Source organism: Otolemur garnettii, unplaced genomic scaffold, assembly GCF_000181295.1.
Source record: "Otolemur garnettii isolate 467f Iridium unplaced genomic scaffold, OtoGar3 scaffold00016, whole genome shotgun sequence".
Classification (NCBI taxonomy): domain Eukaryota; kingdom Metazoa; phylum Chordata; class Mammalia; order Primates; family Galagidae; genus Otolemur; species Otolemur garnettii.
This window is the reverse complement of record NW_003852411.1, coordinates 4,797,066-4,815,932: the sequence shown is the minus strand read 5'-3', so window position 1 is coordinate 4,815,932 and position 18,867 is coordinate 4,797,066. Positions and strand designations below refer to the sequence as shown.

Genomic DNA, 18,867 nt, shown 5'->3' with positions numbered 1-18,867 from the left:
CAACCCTTCATCTTTAACCAATTTCAAAATGGCATTGAGCTTGCCAATTTTTCCAGAAATATGATACTGGTTTTGGTTTAATGTTTTGAAGAAAGAGACAAGTGTAGGGGCTTCCCTGGATCTATCTTTCTTCCTTCCTTCCTTCCTTTCTTTCTTTTTTTAACCATAATAGCACCATTCCACATGTCAGGGGAGTAAATGAGTCAGCTTCAACTCTGAGACAGAATTGTTCATCATGACACTTTAAACAAGCAGATTTATGTGGAAAGGAATTATACAAAGATGACAGTTTAAAATACATCATGGACCCCCCTGAAGTTAGCATCAGTTTACAGCCAATGTACACTCAATGACTACAGACACCTTTTGAAATGGAGAGAAAGATATTTGGCATAGGCTTTCATTTGTTTAGTATTTGAAAGTAATTTCGATTAAAATATAAAAAATTGTTTAACTTCTTCCCCATATTACAATAAGCAAGTGCTAAATATATATATTTTATTATTATCCTTATGTTTAGTTTTTCAATAAAAATATAAAACATTTATATATGTGTATGTGTTTCATATAAAGGAAATTGATAAGAAATCAGTGGCAGATTAATTTTCACAAGCTAAAGGAATGTAATATATCACCTACCCATCTAATAACCTAGTATATAACATTATAAGTGAAGTTTCTCTGAGTCTTTTGTAAATATTAAACTGTTTTTAAACAGGATAATACTCCAGAAAATGACATAGATAAAACCTTTCTGAGAACTTTTAGCTGAGCAACAGCCAGAATTTATAGTTTGAAAATATTTTAGTTCTAGAGTGAAAAGACCTCACTGAACATCTTTGACAATCAATATAGACATTTTTTAATAAGGAGCAGGACATAATAATAGGGGTAACTTATTTTTAAAATTAACTTTAATATAGTCTAGAAAATTTTAACAAAAGGAACTGAAAATAAATTCAGATATATTGAGGAGAATCATAAAAAGAGAATAGCTATAATAATTATGTATAACAAATGAAAGTGTTATAACCTAATGGTCAATACCCTCATATTAACTGATATTTAAAAAAAAAAAGCTATACTAAGTAATGTTAAGATTTATTATCAAGCAACATTAATTAAGACACATGTTATTGGTATAAAATTTAGAACAGAAGAGACTGTCTAGAAATAAATCTAAACTTAGGTAATAAATTAACTTTTGTTAAAGGTGATATATCCATTCAACAGGGAAAATAAATTTCATGCATCAAATTTTCCTGAAACAAAGTAAAAACCAACAACTAAAATAAACCACTAAATTTAAAGAAATGTCCACATTTGAATGAGAATATGAAACAATTGGTTGGTAGTGTTAGTTTTCTATGGGCCACGGATGATTCAGGCAAATCCATGAGCCTTTCAAATGCAGTGATAATGATGGGATTCTGTATAAGTGGAGGTCGGGGGCAGTACTTACTAGTTGAGCTCAATGATCAGCTAATTACCCTAATGAACAATAGAGCTGGAGCAATAATCTGAATTTTTTATACCCAAAGAGATCTTTGGCAGTTCTCAAGACTTCCATAGCACAGTGTCCTACTCAAGTTTCACTTGACCTGTATAATTAAAACCCTGATGAAATGGTAAACACAAACCCCACTTTGACTGCTCATATTTTCAGACATGATCTCATTCACAAGGAAACACTGGAATGAAAGAGAGGTATGCTCTGTCCTCTGTGGTAAGATGGTACTTACATTCCCAAAAGTCCTTTTTGTTCTGTGTTTCCCAGGGAGATAAGGACACATGTACTAGGTTATTTTTGGTATTTTGGAAGTATAAAGTTCTGCATATATACTGCATATGTGCACACACACATTATATACACATGTAACATATCATGTATGTGGGTATATCTATCTATCTAACACAGTATGTATTATATATAAGTATAAACTTTATATACTGTAAAATTTACATATTACATATTCCTATTATGCATATATATGTACAAACTGGTGGGTGTGTGTGTGCATGTGCAAATTCCTAATAGTTTTTTAAGCAGGTTGCAAGATAGGAGAAAACTATATGGCAGGTCCAGGCTATGTGACAGTTGCTCTGCAACTTGCTTATATGATCCAGTAGTTTCAAGGTAAAGTTCAAGTTGTAGTTGAGCCCTTCACCCAGGTGTCATGTTGAACACCCTCACATTGAGCACATTAGGTGAAATCCTTCCAACTTCCTTCCCTCCCCTCATCCTCCTTTTCTCTCCCCCTTTTTCTAGAATAATCATCAGTGCTGTCATCATCATTGTAGGAAAGTCTGACAATTAATTTTGCAAACTTGTCACTGTGGCTTATGTTGGCAACACTGTACAAACAATTTGGTAAGATTTCATAACTTGGTATATCAGTGTCTTGCAGCTGTATTAGTGTCACGTATGGCAATGTTTTCTGAGTGGTGTTCATTATTGTGGTTGCATGCTTTTGAGTGCCATACAACAACAGTTCCAATGGTCCTTCCAGACAGTTCCAAAATTCTCTTGAAGCATAGACCAGCTGTTGGCATTAGTGCATGGTTTCCCAAGGGTAGTACTTGGAAGGCAACCATAATAATATTTAGGAAATAGGTATATAGAACTTTTTCAAGGATGAGTTTGCAGACTTAATTGTCAAACCTAATATGTTTCATAAACCAAAATAAGTATTTTAAGAAAATTATGAAGTGGCCTGATATAGACTTAATTATGGCATCATCTTGAAGAAAAAAAGAATCTCAGGGTGATGATACCATCCCAACGGTAACGTATATGCCTTCAATAGTACTCAACATATGATGGTCTTTTTCTCATGAATAGAATGCCAAAGTTTATGAATCAAGAGGGCTGGGACTCTCTCACTATCAAGCCAAATAAACTGCCAAAGTAATTTTTTTTTTTTCCTATTCCTTACAATACTGAACTAATGAGTTAGTTAGATTCCCAAGGGACAAATGCTTCCACTAGAAAACATAATCATGGTTCATATGATGGTCTTTCTCTCATGAATAGAATGCCAGAGTTTATGAATCAAGAGGGCTGGGACTCTCTCACTATCAAGCCAAATAAACTGCCGAAGTAATTTTTTTTTTCCTATTCCTTACAATACTGAACAAATGAGTTAGTTAGATTTCCAAGGGACAAATGCTTCCACTAGAAAACATAATCATGGTTCCATTAAATAGGAGGTCAGCATTGCCAGAAGCCATCTTGGTCTCTTCCTGCGATGGAGTCAGCAGAGAATGAAGAGGATTGCCCTACAAGCTAGGGTGATTAATAAGTCACTTTCAGTGTGTTCATTGATTCAATAAAGTGTCTTCCAAAATTATCCTTCAGCTGTGTTGAGTCTTTTTTAAGAAAGAGTCTCCTCCCCCTTTCTGGCTTGCTGAGCACCATCTTAGTGGTTGGTAAGAAAAAGCTCCTTACAAAAGGCAGCAAAATGGAAGTCAAGAAGAAAGTGGTTGATCCATTTTCTAAGAAAGATTGGTATGATATGAAGGCACCTGCTATGTTCAGTATAAGAAATATTGGGAAAACACTAGTCACTAGGACTCAAGGAACCAAAATTGCATCTGATGGTCTCAAAGGTCATGTGTTTGAAGTGAGTTTTGATGATCTGCAGAATGATGAAGTTGCATTTAGAAAATTCAAGCTGATTACTGAAGATGTTCAGGGCAAAATCTGCCTGATTAAATTCCATGGCATGGATCTTACCCGTGACAAAATGTGTTCTATGGTTAGAAAAATGGCAGACTATGATTGAAGCTCATGTTGATGTTAAGACTACCGATGGTTATCTGCTTCGTCTGTTCTGTGTTGGTTTTACTAAAAGAACACAACAATCAGATATGGAAGACCTCTTATGCCCAGCACCAACAGGTTCACCAAATCCGGAAGAAAATGATGGAATCATGACCAGAGAGGTGCAGACGAATGACTTGAAAGGAAGTTGTCAATAAATTGATTCCAGATAGCTTTGGAAAAGACATAGAAAATGTGTGCCAATCTATCCTCTCCATGATGTCTTCATTAGAAAAGTAAAAGTGCTGAAGAAACCCAAGTTTGAATTGGGAAAACTCATGGAGCTCCATGGTGAAGGTAATAGTTCTGGAAAAGCTACTGGAGATGAGACAGGTGCTAAAGTTGAAGGAACTGATGGATATGAACCCACCAGTCCAAGAATCTGTCTAAATTCAGGTTTTTAATAATGACAAATAAAGAATCGTATTTGTGATTTTTTTTTTTTTTTTTACTGAAGAAAAAAAAAACAAAAACAAAGAGTCTCCCTTTGTCCCCTGGATAAAGTCCAATGGAGTTATCATAGCTCACTGCAGCCTCAAACTCCTGGGTTCAAGTGATTCTCCTGCCTCAGTGTTCTGAGTAGCTGGGATTACAGGCACCCCCCCGCCCATGATCAGCTTTTTCTTTTCTTTTTTTATTTTTTGTAGGGACAGTGTCTCATTATTGCCCAGGGTAGTCTCAAACTCCTGGACTCAAGTAATCCTTCCACCTCAGCCTCCTTAAGTGCTACAATTATAGGTGTGAGCTACCCTGCCTGGACTGTGCTGATTTTTCTAGTTAGCTCATTCATTAGATTTTCTCTTTCAACAGACAGATTGCCTTCTTGTACCAATGCTAATCATAAGCTTTTTACTGCTTTAAACAAATGTTAATAAGGTTTACTCTTAGGTCCTACATAACAGTTTAGAAAAAAATAACAGATAAAGCTTCCATTTGTAGCTAGAAAAATACACATAATAAAAGTAGGTTCTAGTTTTAAAAATAATCAGCATATAGTGATTGAACTGAGAGACCCAAGTCAAAGAGAAGATGTAATTTTAACCTAAAAGCAGGATCATTTAAACTCCAAAAAATAAAATATATCTTAGAGTCTTTTTATGTTTAGAAGCATCCTAGAGATATGGGTTCAGGCAAGCTTTTTAATTACAGTGACTTCACTCACTGAAATAGCATTTAAATTCTTTAAGGAGAATTTTTTCCCCACCTCTAAGTACTCATAAAAATACACCTGGAGCCTCAGAAGTTTCCAGTGTTAATAAAATAAACTAAAATATTAGCAATATTACTTCTAGGAGACTGTCCACAGCTGCAAAGGCTTCTTTCTCCTTTTGTGTTATAGTAATGAGATGTAAACTTCACTTCATACAAAGCTGAATGCTGTCAATGTGACTGAATCTATCAAAGTAGCATATAGGGTAGCAATAAAGTTTGTGTGCGATTTAAAATAGTGTGCCGAATTTTGTGGCTGCCCTGTATATGACAATTCATTATTTAACATTTTTTTTAGTGCCTGTCAAATGTCAATGACTCTTATCAGTAAACAAAATAGTAGTATATATAGAGCTTGCAGTTTGGAAGAGAGGAAGCAGAATATAAATGTAAAAATGGATGATTTTTTTTGTAAAGACAAAGTCTCACTTTATTGCCCTCAGTAGAGTTCCAGGACATCAGACAGCTCACAGCAACCTCCAACTCCTGGGCTTAGGTGATTCTTTTGCCTCAGCATTCTGAGTAGCTGGTACTACAGGCACACACCACAATGCCCAGCTATTTTTTGTTCCAGTTTGGCCAGGGCCGGGTTTGAGTCTACCACCCTCAGTATATGGGGCCAGTGCCCTATTCACTGAGCCACAGGTGCAGCCCCCAAAGTGGATGATTTTTAATATGATTTTAATATAATATAAATATAATATGATTCAAAATGTTAGATGATATGGATAAGAAGAAATAAAATAAGTTTGAGAATCAGGAGTTTTCCAATAAGAGGAAGAGAATTAGAGACTATAAGATTGTTAAAAACTACAATGTAAGGCAACAATTGAGAAATATTTTCAATTTACTTAGGAAAAAAATATAAATCAAGGAAATTTTATTCATTACATTATTTTTCAGGTATCAATGGCATGAAAAAGAAGAAGAAGAAGAAATCTACTCAAGGGGGAATATTATACAATTTTACCTTTCCCAAAGAATCAAAAGGACATTTATTCCAACGAAGGATGGCAGAAAAAGCTGATATTGAGCATTTCATATCTTTATTTTATTGTATTTTTTTTTTTGAGACAGAATCTCACTATGTCACCCTCACTAGAGTTCCGTGATGTCACAGCTCACAGCAACCTCACACTCCTGGGCTTAAGAAAATCTCAAGTAGCTGGAACTGCAGGCACTCGCCACAACACCCAGCTATTTTGTTGTTGTCGTTGTTGTTGTTGTCATTGTTGTTTAGCAGGCCCAAGCTAGGTTTGGACCCACCAGCCCTGGTGCATGTGGCAAGTGCTCTAACCACTGAGAAACAGAAGTCAAGTCAGCATCTCATATCTTTAATTGCACAGCTAAGAATAAGACAAGGTGGGGTCGTGGATTGAAAATATAAGTATTATGTGTCTAACAGAATAGAACAGAGTAGGGAAACTTTTCATGTCGGAAGGCCACATGAATTTAGCTATAATCAAATAAGGTTACATTCAAGACAATTCAATTATATATAGTTTTAATTGTATAATATTTTGTAAAAATCTAACTACTATGTATTTAATAATTTCAAAATGTGAAAACCATTTGTTAATTTTAAAGTTAACTAACCTTTTTAATGACTGAATTGCATCTTCTGTTTGATTATAGCATAGAGGTCTGTGGTTTCCTTTGATCCTAGATGGCTAAAAGTCATTTGTGACCTTCAGGGCATCTTGATTTTGGTTAAGTAGGAGAATATAGAGTCATAGTAATAAGTAGTTGAAAGGCGAGAAACATTTTTTAAGCATGTTGTCAAAGGCATGAGTGTTCCACTGCATTCGTATTTCAATTGAATCTTACTTAGTATTGAACAATGACTCTAAAATGTCATCTACTGAAAGCTCAATGGATTCCATCTGCAGTTAATGATATCAAGTAGATGGGGCTGAAATGCTAACTTGAGTGTGCTGTCATGATTCTCAAAGTCAGTGAACCTTTCCTATGTTCTTCAATTAATAGATTTATAATGGTTGCATATTCTTCAAATAATTTGTATATATCATCTGCTCATTGACAACCTTTGCTAATAAAAGAAAATATTCACCTGAATTTTCCTCCTGAAGAAAGGTTTTGAAAAAGACAGCATTTTTTCAAAATGCTTAATTTTTTTTCTGATGTATCATTTATAGACTTAGTTTTATCCTGTGAAGAGATATCCAAGTCATTTGATCTAACATGATACCACACAGAAAGGCTATATTCCTATAGAAATCTTCTTTCAATGATTCATATTGCTATTTGTTCTTACAAAGATGAAATTTTGACTCCACCTGTCCCTGCAATAGCCACTGAACTTTAGAATGATACAGGAAATCCACACTAGATATCTCATCATTCAACTTTAGAATCTGGAGAAACTACAAGTATCACTTAAAATAGTAGCTTTAACACAGAGATATTGCTGATGCAAGATACAATAAAAAGAAAGGAAAATATCTGGATCTGTTAATAAAACCTTCATGTTTTCCTGATATAGAAGGTGCACCATCTGTGCATACAATATACAGAATTAATTAAATTTATCAAATTCACTTCACCTAGACATTTATCATGAAAGTTGTTGAAGTTCTTTGTTCCCTGTGTTTTGTTCACAAGAGTACCCAAAGTGAGTAATTATGGTAGCAAAGAAAATCTTTTATGACCAGAATGAAATATAAAACCTGCATTAAGTCAGAGCTATCAGTTGATTCATCCAAAACAATTGAATAATATATATTTTCCCTTAGAAGTATTGCATAAAGTTTTTCTGTTAAGTTGGAGGTTAATTCATGCTGCAGATCAGTTATGGTTCTTCTTGTAAGAGGCGGTTGTTTGTACATTGAAAAATATCACAGTCTAAGCATCCTACAATTTTGTCAATGCATTCTTTCACAATTTCACCATTCCTGAATGGCTCCCCCCTGCTTTGAGTATGTAAACTACTTTTAAAGTTGCTTCAGTGACATTATTTCCAGGTCTTATTGCTTCTTGAAAGGATTATCTTTATTTCTGCCTTTCATCTTTTAATTTCTGCAATACAACCCTTCTCTCCTTTCCCTCTAATTTAAAATATTTGTGGTCCCAATGAGTGTTATAATACTGATGAGTACAGAATGTCTTTAATGTTGCTATTTTCAGTATCACAAAGCAAGAAAATCATCTTACCTTTAGCAGATACAAGATAATGTTGCAATTCTTAATTCTCATTTAAATAATCTGTTTTTTTCCTTTAGGTTCTCTTGGGTATTTTTGACAAGATGGGATGCTAAGCAGACAGAATTAAATTATTACTATTAAGCTCTTCAACTGTTTACAAATTCTGCTTCAAACAGAAACTCAGTGCACCATTGTTAAAAGCTGATAACACATTGGTGTATTTGCCCTCATAAACTCTTGCCACCCAGCCTCGTGTGGTAGTGGTGACAGTCAGACAGGGGAAGGTAAAATAAAATCTTTAGGGTAGCAGCCATTAATTTAGCCCTATAAATTAGGAATATTCTAATTATGCTGCTCAATCTGGTGTACTATTTCTTTGAAATTTTATTCTTTGATATTTTAAAAACATTCATTTTAAAAATAACAAATATATAAAAGACAAAGAAAATATATTAATACAAATCAAAGGATTTGTTCCATAAAAATTGGATTCAGTAAAAAAGCTGCCCTTAATGACCTTGAAGTCCACACGTTACCTTATGGCCGCAGGTTTTCCACCCCTGGAATAGAACAATAAAAATAAAGGAAATGGCAAAAGCTGTAAGACTATTGACTGCTCTTTAGATAATATGCAGGAGTCAAAAAATTTCTTTTTAAAAGAAAAGTAAAAGATTAATTTAGAGAACTAAGGGCTTAAAGTACAATAAAAATTATTACAAAAAATATAAAACTAATAGAATAAAAACATAAACTTTCTTAAATAAGTAAAAATAAAAAATAAACATAACACATCAAATAGTGAAAGAAACACAGTGCATATAGTATAATGCACAGAATTGATAACAGCGTTTAAGTAATTGGTAATTGTGAATGTGTGAGAGTAAATTTTTCTTGAAGAAAAAATATTTGCAAATAAAATCAGAATTGAATTGAAAAATAGAGATTGAGGGGGATGGAGCAAGACTGCAGACCAGAAGGATAATTCAATTCCCCTAGTACAACTAGGGAAAGAAAGAGAACCCAGTCATACCTGGAGCGGGGACCTTAATCCAGTAGCACAGTGAAGCAGTGATGTGCAGCAGAGTGGGTGATCCAAAGCTGTGGAGATCTGATTCAGTAAGCAAGTAAATAGGAACCAGTAGGAATGGCCAGCCTTTGAAAGGAGGTCCGGGAGTGGGAGGAAACCTTTCTGCAGTTTTCAGTTCAGTGGAAACTGTGCATTGAGTAGAATCTTTGGAAGAATGGATGGTCTCTAACAGTACACAGCAACAAGATTGGAATACACTGTGTGGAGTAGATTTATCATCAATTTGGTGGCTTGCAAAGCAGCCATACTGGGAAGGTCATGAGAAGGTCATGAGAGCAGGCTTTTCAGCAGAGGACTAAAGGGCATACATCTAGGCTGGCCTACCCGGATTGGGCTTCCACTCTTGGGGGAGGGTGAGTGGTTCCCACACTTCATAGGAACTGTTGTTAAGGGACATTGTGAAACCAGCCTCTGAAGGATTCTGGAGAGTCTTAGGATACCAATCTGGCAAGGACTGAATGCTAAGGAAACTATCAAGCAATCACCAAGAGCAACCTATTTATCAATCAGGACCATGTCCAGAAACTATAGAGAGGTTGCATGTTCTCTGTCTTCAAAACCACAGCACCAGCTGGTCTCTTGGTAATATATTGCTATATACATATATATGTATTTTTTTAAGTTGTTTTTTTTTTTGTTGTTGTTGTTGTTGCTGCAGAGATTGGTGTTATTTTGGAGCTATTTGAGCTTTTTTGTTTTGTTGTGTTTTGTTTTGCTAACTTGTTTGATTGGTTCTATTCTTTTTTTTTCTTTTTTTCCTTTTTTTGATACAGAATCTCACTTTGCCACCCCTAATAGACAGCCATGGCATCATAGCTCACAGCAACATCAGACTGTTGGGCTTGAGAAATTCTCTTGCCTCAGCCCCCCAAATAGTTGAGATACAGGCACCCGCCACAACACCTGGGTATTTTCAGAGATGGGGTTTTATTCTTGCTCAGGCTGTTCTCAAACTTGTGAGCTTAGGAGATCTATCCATCTCAGCCTCCCAGAGTGCTGGGATTACCAACAACCACACCTGGCTAGTCTCTTCTTAACTTTCATTTTTACTTTCATCAAGAACAAGGACTCTTGTATTTTTGGGTAGGGTGTTTAGGACTCATTTATCTTCTCACTCTATTGCACCCCTCTCATTTCTCTCTTTTGATGGCTGCTTTTCTGCTTTTCTCAGCTTTCTCACATAAATCTCTCATACCACAGCTAAGATAAATTCCCCCTTTTTTGGTAATTCTTCTTTCCTTTTTCTCTTCCCTCTCTCTCCTCTGTTTGATACAACTGTAATTTTTAATTTTCTTTATCTATTTTAAATTTATTATTATTATTTTTTATTTTCTCTCTGAGTATCAAGGCTGCATGGTTTTAGTCTGGGTGGGAGGTTATGACAGTAGTCTGGATAAAGGAGGCCAAAATATCATAGTTGAGGGATCCCTTCTATCTTTCGCCCTGGTAAGACTGTATTGTCAAGTCCACAGTGAAGAATTCTTCATTTTTATTTTTTTCTTTCTTATTTTTTCTTTTTGCTATTTTCTTTCTCTTCCTATTTTTGGCAGAGGTAAAGTCTGGCTTTCTTTCATGAGCCAGTATGAAGAGTAAACAAACCAGAGTGGGAATGGTGGGGAATGAGAAAATAAGACACAGGAGAAACAAAGATAATACAAGAGATAAGGATGGCATTGGGAGGTGTGACTACAGCCAGCACAGAACCATATGAACAGCTTTATATACCTAAATAAATTTGCTTTTACTAACAATGCTGCAAACAGCTAAGAAAGCAAATGGGAATATTTTCATCTTATAAGGTTGAGAGAAAGTAGTAGTACATGGGGTAAAAATTAGCTTTAGGGAGAAAAGGCTGTGTGCTTTCAGGCAGAGAGAGTTCAAGAAGAAAAGACTATTGTTTTAGGAAAGGAGGAGAAACAGTTTGAGGGTCATTCCTTGAACGCACCTCCCAGGTTGTGGTGGTCTTACAACTGCACAATCAGAACTCCACAGCTTTCCTCAAGCTAGAAAGGCGCTCATGATTTTGAAGAACCCACCCATTTCAAGGCCCTTAAAATCTTTGAGTTGCAGCCATGGTATTAGCACTGTACTGATCAATATCCCTTTCTCCTATGACTCTTATTCTCTCTTCAGGTTCTTCTTCTCTCCTATCCTTCAATTCTTTTCTTTCATCCCCCTTCCCCTTTTATTCTTTTCCCTTTTTTGTCCTACTTTGTTTCTTTTCATCTTATTTCTCCCTACTCACTCATTACAATTTTCTTCCTTTTGGCCTTCTACCAAGAGGCCACTTTACCATCTAAGCTCTGATAAAAAGGTAATTTAAAGCAAAAAAAGGAAAGAGAAGGAAAAAGGAGGACAAGGAGTTAAACAAGAATAAAGCATACATGAGGAGGACCCAACAGAAAAAGTCGGGCAACATGAAAAACCAAAGCAGAGAAACTCCCCTAAGAAACCATGATGCAGTTACTACAAATGACTCCACATATGAAGAATTAATGGATTTTACAAAAAGGGAATTTAGAATATGGCTGATAAAGACAATAAAGGGAATGGACAAGAAAATAGAAAGATAGAACCAAAAAATGGATGAGAGATATGTAGACTATAGGAAGGATATGGCAGAGCTTAAGGAAATTAAAGAGACAATCAAGGAATGTAAAGATGCAGTAGAAAATATAAAAAATAGATTAGATCATTGTGAAGAAAAAAACTGCAGAGCTAGAGGATAAAGTTTTTGAGTTAAGACAGGTAGTCAAAGAGGCAGAAAAGAAGAGGGAGACAGCAGAACAGTCATTTAGATAACTATGAGACTTCATGGAGTGCTCAAACATACAAATAATAGGGATTCCAATTTTGTCCAAAAAAAATAGAAGCCCTCCTGGAGACTATCATAAATAAAAACTTTTGAAGTTTTAGTAAAGATTCCCACCTACTCCTTTTAGATGGATATCAAACCCCAAGCCATCTCAACTCAAACAGAGCTTCTCCAAGACACATTGTAATGAATCTGCCAAAGTCCAGATGAAAGAGAAAATTCTGTAAGCAGACAAGTGTAAGTGGTGTAAGTGCCAACTGACCTACAGTGGAATGGTCATCCACCTTCAAGATACTTAAACAAAATAATGTTCAACATAGAATTCTGTATCCTGCTAAACTAAGCTTCAAAATTGATGGAGAAATGAAATTTCTATCTGTTGATATGCAAACACTGAGGAAATTAGCCACAATAAGTTCAGCTGTACAGGAAATACATAGACCTATTTTTCACACTGACTATCACAATGGATCACCAGCAAAGTAAACACCCAGAAGTTAAAGGCCAAACTTAGCTTCCACAATGGTGGAAAGAAGAAAACTATATAATAGACTTTCACAAAATAAGATGAATAGAATTCTAATACACTCAGTAAATCAATTCTCTCAGTAAATGTTAATGGATTGAATTCCCCACTGAAGAGACACAGGCTGGCTGTTTGTATTAAAAAAACACAAGCCATCCATATACTATCACCAGGAGACACACTTACCCTTGAAGGAAGTTAGCCACAATAAGTTCAGCTGTACAGGAAATACATAGACCTATTTTTCACACTGACTATCACAATGTGGAAGCTAAAGGCCAAACTTAGCTTCCACAATGGTGGAAAGAAGAAAACTATACAATAGACTTTCACAAAATAAGATGAATAGAATTATAATACACTCAGTAAATCAATTCTCTCAGTAAATGTTAATGGATTGAATTCCCCACTGAAGAGGCACAGGCTGGCTGCTTGTATTAAAAAAACACAAGCCATCCATATACTATCGCCAGGAGACACACCTACCCTTGAAGGACAAATGGAGACTCAGTGTTAAGGGGTGGAAAATGGTATTTCAAGCATATTGAAATCAGAAGAAAAGAGAGATTTCAATCTTATTAAACTGATCAAAGCCATATAAGACAAACTCACAACTAATACTATACTTAGTGGAGTAAAAGTGAAAGCTTTTCCACTGAGAACCAGAATCAGATGAGGTCGTGCTCTTCACCACTACTATTCTACATAGTGCTAGAAGTTCTAGCCAATACAATCAGGCAACAGAAGGAAATAAAGGACATCTAAATGGGGGCAGAGGAGGCCAAATTCTCACTCTTGGTTGATTGTATGATCACGTAGAAACCTAAAGACTCAACTACAAGACTCCTGGTAGTGACAAAAAATATTGTAATGTCTCAGGATATAAATTAATGTCCACAAATCAGTAGCCTTTGTATACGCCAGTAATAATCAAGTTAAGAAACTAATCAAGAGCACAATTCCCTTTACAGTAGCTTCCAATTAATTAATTTAATTCCTAGGAGTATACATAACAAAAGATGTGAAGGACCTCTACAAAGAAAATTATGAAACCCTAAGAAAAAAAAATAACAGAAGATATTAACAACTGAGAGAATAAACCATGCTCATGGTTGGGAAAATTCAACAAGGTTAAAATGTCTATACTTCCCAAAGCAATCTACAGATTCAAAGCAGTCCCCACTAAAATACAAACATTATACTTACAGGATTTGCAAAAAAATAATCCTTTTTGTATGGAGCCAGAAAAAAAAATCCATATAGCCAAGGCAATTCTTAGTAATAGAAACAAAGCCAGGGGTATCACCCTACCAGACTTTAGGCTATACTACAAGGACATGATGATCAAAACAGCATGGTACTGGAACAAAAATAAAGACATAGACATTTGAAACTGAAGAGAAAACCATCAGATAAAACTAACACATTATAGCCACCTGAACATTGGTAACCCATACAAGAACATACACTGGGGAAAAGAATCCCTATTCAATAAATAAAGTTGGGAGAACTCAATAACCTCCTGTAAAAGCCTGAAATTAGACCCGCAGCTTTACCACTTACAAAAATTGATTTAAGATAGATAAAAGATTTAAATCTATGGAATTAAACACTAAGAATTCTCAAAAGAAGTGTGGGGAAAACACTTGAAGATGCAGGCCTGAGGAATAATTTTATGAAGAAGACTTCTATGGCAATTGAAACAGAAAGAAAAATAAACAAATGGGACTCAATTAAACTGAAAAGCTTTTGTACAGCTAAGGAGACAATAACCAAAGCAAGTAGCCAACCATCAGAATGGGAAAAGATATTTGCACATTATAAATCAGACAAAAGCTTGATAACTAGGATCTATAGATAACTCAAATTAATCAACCAAAAAGAGCCAACAATCTTATGTATCACTTGGCAAGAGACATGAATAGAACCTTCTCTAAGGAACAGTTTTACACTGCTGGTGGGACTACAAACTAATACAATCTTTTTGGAAGAAAATGTGGACAATCCTCAAAGAACTCAAATTAGACCTCTCTTTGCTCGTGCAATCCCCTTATTAGGCATCTTCACAAAAGGAAAAGCAAAACAAAACAAAACAAAAGCTTTTATCATAAGGACATTTGCACTGCAGTGTTTATTGTAGCTCAATTTACAATTACTAAAAACGTGGAAACAACCTAAATGCCCACCAACCCAGGAATGGATTAACAAGCTATGGTATGTGTGTGGCATGGAAAACTATTCACCCATGAAAAAATGGAGATTTTACATCTTTTGTATTAATGTGGATTGAGTTGGAACACATTCTTCTTAATAAAGCATCACAAGAATGGAGAAGTAAGTATCCAATGTACTCAATTCTAATATGAAGAGAGTAGATGACCTAATACAAAGTTGGGAGTAGGGAAATGAGGAATCATGGAGAGGGGAGGAGAGAGAGAGATTGTGGGTCATGTTGTATGGCACACCTCTTTGGAGTGGGGCACAATTACAAGAGGGACTTGACCTAACAAACACAATCAGTGTAACCTAATTCTTTGTACGCTCAGTAAATCCCAAATGATAAAAATAAAAGAACAATAGCACAATATAGGTCTGCTTTTTAGTGTTACATCATAAAAATATAAGTTGAGGAAGTTAATTTTGTTTATTTTTAATGTTATTTTCTTTCTATTTTTAGTTTCAGCTTCAATGTCTTTAATTTCTGTAAATGTAGTCAATGCATTTTTCTGCTGTTTCAATTATTTACGGTCTTAAAATCTAATCCTGATTTTTTGTGATATTTTCACAGTGGAACATTTCTTATGTATTTTGTTATGCCAGAAATGCAAGCACATTGTCAGTAGACATTTTTATGTGAAAAAACTTTTGAGTCAGGATTCTAGAACAGGAAAACTAATACTGTGTTGTGAAAAATAAGTACATTGGTTTCCTGAGTGATGGGGGTGGTAGATGTGAAAAAGGGACAGGATCTATATCTTGATAGGTGTTATTGAGTTGTATTCTGTAAAAATGTTTCAGGTTAAAATATTGGGAAGAATGAGCAGAACATACTTTATTAAAGTTTTTAGTAAAGCAGAGAGAGGGAGGGAGGGGCTGGGGTCACAGTGTGTGATACATCTTGTACCCTTAATTAATCCCTAATTAAAAAAAAATTTAAAAAGTTTTTATTTAAGGCAAAAGGTGGAGTGAAGCAAGAGAAATTAAAGAGCAGGAAAATATTGGTGGTCTGAGAGATATAGCAGCATCAGCTCCACAGGGTCCAGTCCTTATTCTCACAGTATCCGTAGTCTGTCACCAAGATTTGTATGGGAATGCTGTTTTCAAAGGAGCTCAAAGCAAAATGTCCCAGTGGAATTTGTATGCCCCTTAGCCTTGTAACCATGCCAGGCAGGCTTAACTGTTTGTATCAGATATACATCATCCACAAAGAAGCTGATTCTGGTAGGTTCCTAAAAGTCTGCTGGACTCTATCTGGCTCCATAAATTATACTATTCTTATCTTAACCAATAATTTTAAAAAATCCAAAAATCTCTGGAGGTAAAGGTAGAAATTTTCCACTAAAGGTAAATTTGAGCTCCATCTTCCACACATAGGTTGCACATTTGCCAAAAATCTAATGAATTATGTGGTAAGGCCTATCCATTCTATTTTGTGTAAATTTTTCCATCAAGTAAAAAAATTGGGAAAAATAAATATCTTTAGATGTTAGAAGCTATGTAGGACAGTAGAATAATTCTACCTAAAAATGTTGGGAAATTCAAATTGAGATGCTGCATTAAGAGAAATTACTAATGAGTTAGGATTACTAATAGTTGAGTAAAGGAAACATCTCACCACATTATTCAGGGAAAAAAAAACAACTTGATGTTCTTAACTTTGTGGTTTAGTAGAGCAAAATCTTCTCATAAAAATTTTTAATCAAGGAATAGCCCTCAAATTGTCTTATCATTTGGACAGATATTTCTTGAATATTTCAATTCTACCTATTATTTAAAGAAGAATTAAGCCAAACTTTTTCATGCTTTTAAAAAAAATATTTAAAGAGGAGGGAATACTTCTAAATTTATTATATGAGGTCTAAGTTACCCTGATACCAAAGCTCAGATACAAAAATCTCAACAAAATATTAGCAAATTAAATTCAATAGTACATTAAAAAGAGTATACCCTGTGACTAAGTTGAATTTATACCTGGGATGCAAGAATGATCCAATATAAGGCAATTGATGTGATATACTACTTTAACAACATGAAGGATTAAAAAGCTTTTATAATTATCTCAACAGATGAAGAAAAAGCATTTGACAAAATTCAACACCCTTCATGATAAAGACTTTCAACAAAATAGATAACAAATTACCTCAAAATAGTAAAGTTTTTATGTGATAAGCACACTCCTCACATCAGACTCAACAGTGAGAAGAATGCCCATTCTTCCCATTTCCAGTCAGCAAAGTTTAGGAAGTCTCAGACAAAGTTATTAGGCAAGAAATAAACAGCATTAAAATGGCAGGGGGGGAAAGTATGTTTTTAGATGACATGATCTAATATGTCGAAAATTCTAAAGATTCTACCCAAAACTGCTAGTATTAATGAACAAATTCAGCAATGTTGTAGGATATAAAATCAACATAAAAATTAGTTGTGTTCAAAACACTAGCAATGAACTATATGTTTGAAAAAGAAGTTAAGAAAATCATCATATTTACAATAGTATTAAAAGGAATAAAATTAGGAATGAACTTAACCAAGAAAATGAAAGCCTTGTACATTGCAAAGGACAAATTATTGATAAAGAAATTAAGAACAAAAGTTAAGTGGAAAGATACTCTCCTTCCCCCTTCACTATTTAAAGAATGCTTGAATCTATCAATGGAATATCAGTCTTGTTTTCTCCTGTAATGAACATGATTGCATTTTGTTTTCAGGGTTATTTTTTCCCATTCCACTATTCCAATTACCTACATTTTTTGACAGAGTTAGGATGAAACTGATAACAGTTCTTCTTTCATTTTTTTTTAAGGAGTTCATTAATGAAGGCATCTGTGAATGGGTTTTTTGTGAGAAGTAGTTTTTTTGTTGTTTATGAAAAACATAAATTTTTTTTAACATATGTAAGGTTATCAAATATCTTCCTTTTCTCTGGAGTTTCTTTCTAACAAGAATTTTTTCTATCATTGCATATGTCAAGTTAATTAGCATAAATGAACTAATATTATTCTTCTATTATACATTTAGAGTTTATAGAATTATAATTCATGTTCCCATTCCTATCTCTATCTTTGCTCTTGGTAATTTGTTATTTTCTGCATTATAGTTCATCTGTATTATTTTTACTTTTACCCATCCAACTAGAGGTTTATCAAATGTATTAACACTTACAAAGCATCAATATTTTTATTTCTCTATGTATATTTCATTATCTACTTTATATTACTATTGTTCCACATATAACTCAAACTCTTTTATGTTCAGTTTTATTCTCTCTGTACTTCCATATGTAGTTTCTGCTTCTTATTCTTTAATTTCACTATTTTTTCCCAGAATATATAATCTAGGCTTAATTTCATCCAGTAACTCTTTCATGTCAGTGACTGTTTTACCAGTTTTATCTCAACCACCTCTTTCTATGAAAATAGCAAATTTAACTAATTGTTAAAACTTTATAATTGTTAAAGCATATATTCCCTCAGTTTATCTTATTAAATGTTATTTGACTATTTTAGATCTGACATTTCATATAAATGGTACAACTAAATTTCTAATTTTTTTCTTTTTTTGAGACAGAGTCTCACTATGTCACCGTTGGTAGAGTGCTGTAGCATCACAGCTCACAGCAACCTCAAACTCTTGGGCTGAAGCAATTCTCTTGCTTCAGCCTCCCAAGTAGCTGGGACTATAGGAGCCTACCACAATGCCCAGCTATTTATTTTCTGAGAGAGAGTCTCACTAAGTTTCCCTGGGGTTGAGTGCTATGACATTATAGCTCATAGTAACTCAAACTAAGTAGCTGGGAATACAGGCACTCACAAGAATGAAGAATGACTAATAGTTTTTCTATTTTTAGTAGAGATGAGGGTTCTTGCTTAGGCTGGCCTCAAACTCCTGAACTCAGGTGATGTACCTACCTTGGCCTCCCAGAATGCTAGGATTATAGGCACGAGTTACCACTGGTAGATAAATTGCTAATATTTTAAATATTATTAGGAATTTATCTGTATTGAATCTATACTACAGTTAGGAAA

At 34.6% G+C, this 18,867-nt stretch overlaps 1 pseudogene; it reads left to right on the top strand.

Moving 5' to 3' along the window:
- Positions 1-302: 302 nt before the first annotated feature.
- Positions 303-4,213, top strand: LOC100956775 (annotated as a pseudogene).
- The last annotated feature ends 14,654 nt before the right edge of the window (positions 4,214-18,867 follow it).